Source organism: Calidris pugnax, unplaced genomic scaffold, assembly GCF_001431845.1.
Source record: "Calidris pugnax isolate Ruff unplaced genomic scaffold, ASM143184v1 scaffold161, whole genome shotgun sequence".
NCBI lineage: Eukaryota > Metazoa > Chordata > Aves > Charadriiformes > Scolopacidae > Calidris > Calidris pugnax.
Genome location: NW_015090955.1, coordinates 909927 through 917507, shown reverse-complemented (window position 1 = coordinate 917507; position 7581 = coordinate 909927).

The window sequence follows — 7581 nt, the reverse complement described above, 5'->3', positions numbered from 1 at the left end:
CCCCCGGCCCGCCTCCCCCCCCCCCTTCCTCTTTGGGGGAAAAACAGAGGGGTTTTGGCAGGGTTTCGGCAGCCCCACACTTTGCACGGCATCACCTTCGTAACGTTCCTTAGGGGTGATGAACCCAACCTGGGAGCTCTTTAAGCACCTGGGATTTGGGGTCTTTTGTGTTGGTTTTTTTCCCCCCCTTCCTGCTCACAGCCAGGACAGCTGCATTGAGTTTCTGTAATTTATTTATCCTGAAGGCAATATAAAGCCTAAGTATCACAATTGAGAAGGGCTGAGTGTGTGCCTGGGGCTCTGGGGAGCCTGACCCTTCCATTTAGCCACAGTTGTCCCTATCCTAGGGCTCTTTTTTTGGCTTTTGGGGTGGCTGGCATCCCCATCCTGCCATTCCCCAGCCCCTGTGAGGAAGGAGGATGGGAATTTGTTCCCTTTTGCTGCAAGGAGCTGGTGTCCCTGCCCCGGGGTTGCTGGTAAGTGTTTGTTTCAGCTCCGGGGATGCCTGTGGTTTTGCAGCGTTGATTCTGGGGGTTGCATTTAAATCTGGAGACTTGGCCCCCGCCCCGTGCAATGGCATTTTCTGGCTTTTTCTGTTTTTCACACCACCTGCAAAGTCACCTTTTGCCAGGGGAAGCGTGTGCTGGGTCGGGATACACACGTGTGAGCACGAGTCCTGCAAGCGCTTGCCTCCTCCCTGCGCAGCCTCTCAGGAGGTCCCTCTAATTGTCAAAATCATTAAATCTCCTGAACGCACAGGTATTACATTGTTCAGATGTTCTAAAAGCGAAGCTAGAGGTCTGTGAGCTTCCCCTCCCTCCCTGCTCCTTAAATTCGGGGGTTTCTTGGCTCTGTTGCTGTTAACCCTTCCTGTGCACAAGGGAGGAAAGCGAGGGATGTGGGTGGTGTTCCAAATATCTGTGGGTTTGCAGGGTTTTGGGGCAAATGAGTGTAGTGGCCATAGCCCCAGGACACTGGTCTGGGGGGAACAGCCCCTGGAAAAGGTGATTTCCTGGGCTGTGGGGTGTAAATCCCTTGGCAGAGGTGGTGTGGTCACGGTGGCAGGTCCTCAAAACCCTCTCTTGCCACGTGCCTGATGCGAGGTGAGATGAGCTGATGGCAAAGCACCATGTTGGGTAGAAGCACAATATTTTGGGGCGTAAAGAGGGTGAGCCTGCTGTACAAAATGACCAGATTTTTTTGCCAAATGCATCCCCGGGCTGCTGATGGGACCCTGCTTTAAAGGCAGTGCTTTATCCCTCCATGGGTGAGGGCTGGGAGCCGATGGCTGGTGCTCACCCACACCGTGCTGCTCCTCAGAGGCTCCCTGGGAGAGGGTGATGCTGCTCCCAGCCTGCCCGAGCCCTGCAAAGTGCTTCTCCCATCCTGCTTAGTTAAAAATCCTTAAAAAATAATCTTCCCCATGGGTGTACCCCCCCATCCTAGGGCTGGAAGTGGAGGCAGGTGGGTGCTGGATGCTCTAGGGTTGGGGTGTGCGTTGCTCACTGGCTTTTTAGCAGCTTTTCTCCTGGGCTTGAGCTCTGGTGGGTTGAATCCCTGGCACCTTTCACAAGCACTAAAACTCACTTTAGGAAAGACAGCTGTTGCCAGGCTTAAACATTCTGTGCCCCTATAGCATCCATGCTGTGCGTTAAAGTGCTCTGTGTGAGATGTCCACATTAATAGGACTGGGCTTTATGTCTTCTTGTGTACCACTCCTCCCCCCACCCCCCAATTCCCTCTCCCTAAATAAGGCAAAAGGGCATATAGCTTAGCTTTCATTTTCAGGGATCTGGCTTGAAATAAGAGCAGACTTCTGGCTATCCTGTTGAGTGTTTTGTTTTGGGTTTTTGTTTTTTTTTGTGGTTGGACTTGATGATCTCTGAGGTCCCTTCCAACCACTATGATTCTGTGATTCTGTGAATTCCTCCTTTTTTTGGGGTCTCCCCAGCAAGGATGGGGTCAGTTATGCTGCAGGCATCGTGCCACTTCGTTTAGGGATGGCTCTGGCTGCACGATGTCCCTGCTGCAGGACCCTTGGGACTCCCCTACGGGAGATGGGCTCATGCTGTGGGTCCTGTTTTTGGGGTTGTGTTCCCTGCTCATTTTATCTCTCTTTTTGGGGCTGCACATGCTATTGTGGCTTATGCAAGCACCGGGAGCCTTGTGTAACTCTGCCGCAGCCGGCGGGCACGGCCGTGGGGGTGGGTGGCTGCGGGGGCCCACAGGCATCCGTACGCCCGGGAGCATCCGTGTGCTGCCTGGGCTCTCCCTCCTGCCCACACCCTCCCGGGGTACAAGGCTTTTTTTTTCTGGCATTCAGGGCTGGAAGATGAATTCTTTGGCATCTTGGGGTTGTTTGCTTCTGGATGGAGTTGGGGAAAGGCTATAGCAGGGCTGGGAATTAATCTGGGAAGGGGGATACACCTGAAATAGGCTGATGGGGATGTGCGCGGAGCAGCGTTGCCATGTGAGGGCTGCTCCATGGGGGGCACCTCCCCAAAGCCCCCTCCCCACCCTGGGGGGTGTCACTGGGTTACAACCTCCCCTCACACCCACTCTCAGTGCATTGAGGTGCAAAGTTGTTGGGTTTTTTTTAATTAAACCCCCTGTTTCGCTGTGCTAAGTGTCCTTTTGAGCTCCCTCCTCGCCCCTGCTTCCCCAGTACCCAATCTGGGACCGGACCTGTCGCTATGGAAACCAGTTGAGGATGCTGGGGATGATGCTGGGGATGCTGCCGGGGTCTCATCCCGCCGGCGGCGCGGGGCGACTCGTCCTTCTGCCTTTCCTTAACCTGTGTGTGTTAACCTGGGTGACGAGGTTGGGGATTAACCTGGCCAGGAGGTTAAACCTCGTGGGTGGTTAAAGCCACCGCACGGCCGGGCTTTGCACCGTGCTGCCCCTGGCACGCTGCTCGGCCGGGCACACAGGATTTGTGTGCTCTCAGGTGTGTTTTTTCCCCTCCATGTATTTGCCCAGATCAGGTGAAAATAACCCTGGGGGCAGCTTTCCTAAATAAGCCCTGTTTTCCTGCTGTTTTCAGCCTGGAGAAGAGGAGACTGAGGGGAGACCTTATTGCTCTCTCCAACTCCCTGAAAGGAGGGTGTAGAGAGGTGGGGGTCGGTCTCTTTTCTCAAGTCACAGGCAACAGGACAAGAGGAAATGGCCTCAAGTTACACCAGGGGAGGTTCAGGCTGGATATTAGGAAAAATTTTTTCACTGAAAGGGTTCTCAGCCATTGGAATGGGCTGCCCAGGGAGGTGGTTGAGGCCCCATCCCTGGAGGTGTTGAAAAGAGGGGTTGATGTAGTGCTGGGAGATAGGGTTTAGTGATGGTGATGCTTCTTGTTTGTTGTGTGGGTGTCTATTTTTGTCAAAGTGAGGTTGACAGTTGGACAAGATGATCTTTAAGGTCCCTTCCAACCTAGAAGATTCTGTGATTCTGTTTTCCACCCGGCTGGGGATGTTCTAGGATGCTGTGGTTTGGGAAGGGCTGGGACCAAGTTGCACTGAGCCTTGTCCTGGCTCCACCAGCACCCACCACCCCTGGCAATGGGGGTGTCCCAGCCCTGGGGCTTCACCCCAGCATCTCAGCTGGCCCTGGGCAAGGTCTCTGCTCCGTATCCTCTTCCTCTGGCCGTGACCGAGGGGAATTAGTTGGTGCTTCAGGTTTAAAACGATGCTAAGCTGAGAAAATGCTAATTAATTAGAGCCAGTGGGAAAATCTGAAGTGCTTCCTTGCAGTGGCATCATTGAGGACCTCCTGGGTGTGTGTGTCCCCCTTCAAAAATACACATTGGAAAAAAAATCTTCTTTAATACTTCCCAGGCCTGGCTTTTGCAAGATGCTGCTGTGTCGTCGTTGTGGCACTGTTGAGGATTGGGGGGTTTCGGGGGGGGGGCTAGGATGGGGTGCCACGGGCTGAGCCCCACCACGTGCCTCTGAGTCACGGCGTATTTGTTTGTATTTGTGCTGGTTTGGAGCAAAAATGGGAAACAGGGAACCGGGATGGGGGGGACACACACACATAAACACAGCCTGTGCCCGCTGGGCTGACTCAGAGCTGGATCAGCCCCATCTCCGCACCCGGCGCCGTGACTCACCAACGGGTATTTTGGGGTGTTATATCACATGGCCTGCTTGGGGTGGGCTTTTTTTTGTGTGTGGTTTGGTTATTTTGCTTTATTTTCTGTTGTTCCCCACCCTGGGAAGGGGCTGAGGCTCCAAGCTGTCCACACAAAGCTCTGTGGTCCCTGGGAGATGCTCCCAGGAGATGCTTTGCTCCCCTTTTTCCATCATTCCTCATCAACAGCGACTCCATGGGAAAGGACAAGCGGGTTGGGAAGATGCCTAAAAGCCTCTGGAAAGAGTGAGGGCTGCAAAGCAACGGGCTCGGACGGGCGTCACACGTGCAAAAATAATATATGTTATTAATTGCAGTGCCATAGTGTGGAGGGGAGCCCTGGTTCCTCTGGTTTCCTTCGTATCCCCCACACGGCATCGTTGGCGAAACCCAGGGGGGGAAAACCGTCGTGGAAAATCTCTGGCAGGAATTCTCCTGCTGAGGCCAATGAGGCTGGGAACTGGGGCAGCCCTGAGAAAACAGCAGAGATCCCTACCTGCCCGCTCAGGGCATGAAAACACTCTTGGGTTGCACAAACATGAGGTTGTACAGGCATCCCCATCCCCAAAAAAATAAAATTTCACCCCCCCAAACCTCAAATATTTAATTAGGAAAACATTGGCAGGGCTGCAGAGCCGGGTGCGTTGCTCAGGCTTGGTTTTTATTTGAGCATCTGCTTCTGCATTTAGCTCCGAGTGAAACTTTCTCTCATTTTTTGGGTGAGGTGTCTCCCACTTGTTCTTGTAATGCAACAGTTTGACACCTTGAGCAACGTATAAATTAAGATGTCTGATGTTTTGCTTAGTCCTCATTAGCGGGAACAGCTGTTTATAATATCCTAGAAATTTTGACTCCAGGCTAAAAGAAAATAAGGAGCCTGGGGAGGCAGGGAGCTGGGCTCTCAGGGAGCCTGTGGCAGGGAACAGGAGGGATTTGGGATTATTTTTTTTTGCTCCCAAGGTGGGAAATGCCACATCCTGGGAGTGCCTGGGGAGGCAGGGAGCTGGGCTCTCAGGGTGCCTGTAGCAGGGAACAGGAGGGATTTGGGATTTTTTTTTTGCTGCCAAGGTAGGAAATGCCACATCCTGGGAGCAGCTGCTTGACCCCCTCCAAAAAATTCCTTCTGAGCCTGGCTCCTCGGAGCACTGGTCCGGGAAGGAAGCTTCATGTGGGGCAGCATTTCTCTGTCCTCCAGAGATGTTTAGCCAGAGGGATGCCCAAAAATCCTCTTTAATGCTCAACATGGGCTTGGGCAGCTGAGTGGCTTGACCAGATTTGGGGTGAGAAAAGTGCTGTCCCCGTTGCCCATGAGGTGAGGATGCCCCTGGGGCTACTGATGGAGCTTAGGGATGAGTCATTTTTCTGCCCTGTTTTCCCCCAATTTTCCTGTCTCTGTGCATTATACCTTCTCCCCCCAACCTTGATTTTACCCTTTTGGGTGTTAATGTTGGTGTCCGAATGTCCCACGTGGAATAAATCAGGTGGGATCACAGAGCCTCAGTGGCCTCTAGTGGCTGTGGGACAAAGAGCCCAGGAGTGGGGGGACCCTCATCCCCCCCAAAATCCCCCCAAAACAAGGAAGAGTTTGGGTCCACACCACGAGGAGCCCCCCTCTCAGGGCAAAACCCAAAGGCACTGGGAAATTAGGCACAAAATAAAAAGCCCCAAGGGGACCACCCAGCAGGAGGGTGCTGCACCCTACGCCCCCCCGATTGCAGGGATGGGCACACTGCAACCACTGGCTTTTTTTCATTCCTCTGTTAAAAAGCTGGGGGGAAAAAAATGGAGTTTTTTTTGCAGGGCGGATGGGCACACTGCAACCACTGGCTTTTTTCCATTCTTCTGTTAAAAAGCTGGGGGGAAAAAAAATATTATTTTTTTTTGCCCTGCAGAAAAAACTCCAAAAAAATCCTTCATGTTTTTATCCATTTTGCTACAGGATATTTTATGTTGGTGACGCCGCAATATAAAACATTAACCACATGTGGTTGAAACCAGTAGCAGCCTCGAGAGAATGGATCAAAAAGGGGTTTGATACCATTAAAATGACCAGTTTCATCTCTTCCCCGCTGAAGGTCACTTGAACTGCCCAGAGAATGGATCAAAAGGGGGTTTGATACCATTAAAATGACCAGTTTCATCTCTTCCCTGCCGAAGGTCACTTGAACTGCCCCCTTCTCAGTAATTGTGATTTATTTTTTCAACAAGAGGAAAAACTGACCCCATTTTCTCCCCATTAACCGCAGCTTTTTGGGGGTGGGATGGAGCATCCCTGCGCTGGACACGGCTGCTCTGTGGCCCCCCCATCCCACAGTGTCCCTCCTTGCTCCCCCCCCACGATAAATAAATCACTTTGCAGGGGAGTGCTGGCCTAGTTTAACGTGCCCTAGTTTTGGTGGGGAGGGGAGGAAAAAAAAAAAAGAAAAAAACCCCACAGAATAAAAAGTATATTTATTTTGGGTGGTTGCTACATGGGTGTCCTTTCAGGGGAAGCATTTTGGGAGGGGGGGTGGAATTCACCTGCTCCCCCATTCTCTGCTTTGCCCCAGCTGCAATCACTGCCCTTGATTTTTTTTTTATTTTTTTTTAGGGGGGGTTATTTTCTATGGGTTATTGCAAACTGTTCTGGTGATATGGGAAATAGTTGGGGGGTCGAGGAGGGAGGGGACACGCTGATGCAGTCCCCAAATGAGCATCCATCACCCTGAAGACCCCCCCCAGGGCTGGTACCATCCCTGGGGGGCTTTCAAGATGCGAAAGGCTGATGCTGCAATTGCTGTGGGGATTTAAAACCCATAGAAAATGAGTGGCTTTAGGGGTGGATAAAAATCCTCCCCCCTCCTTCCCTCCCCGGGCTCTTGGGTGTAAGGGGCTGGGGCTGGTTTTACTGGGGCACCAAGTGTTTTAGCACCTTCCCCCTAGTGCCAAAATTCCCAAGGAAATGGGATTTAAGTGCATGTTTGGGTGCTGGAGTGGGATGTTTTAAGCACTCTGGGTGCCATTGACACCTTTGCCCCTCGCTTATCCCTCCATCACCCTCCTCCTTCCCAAAGTGCCAAGTTCCCTTTGGTAAATAAACCTGCCAATGGCTGTTTTATTTTATTTTATTCTTTCCTCCTATTTTTTTGGTTTTTTCCCCCACCACTGCCAAAACAAGCAGCCCATATGGGCCAGGGCTGGGTGGGTTTTCTTTACTTTTTTTTTTTTTTTGCAGTTTCCATGGGGATTTGGCACTGGAGCTGCTGGGTGCTGGCTCCAGGGGGGGGAGTGTGGGGATGGTTTTGTTGGGGTTTATTTTTTTTTTTCCTCTTTGGTCCCTGTAACCAGAGCCCGGTGGTGGCACCAGGCTCCTTGCCCAGCCCCAGCATCTCCGGGCCAAGGTCACCGGGGAGACCGCCGGCAGCCGGCCGCCTGCGTTGGGCCATCTGTTAAATAATGTATGCAATAAACTCCTGCCCC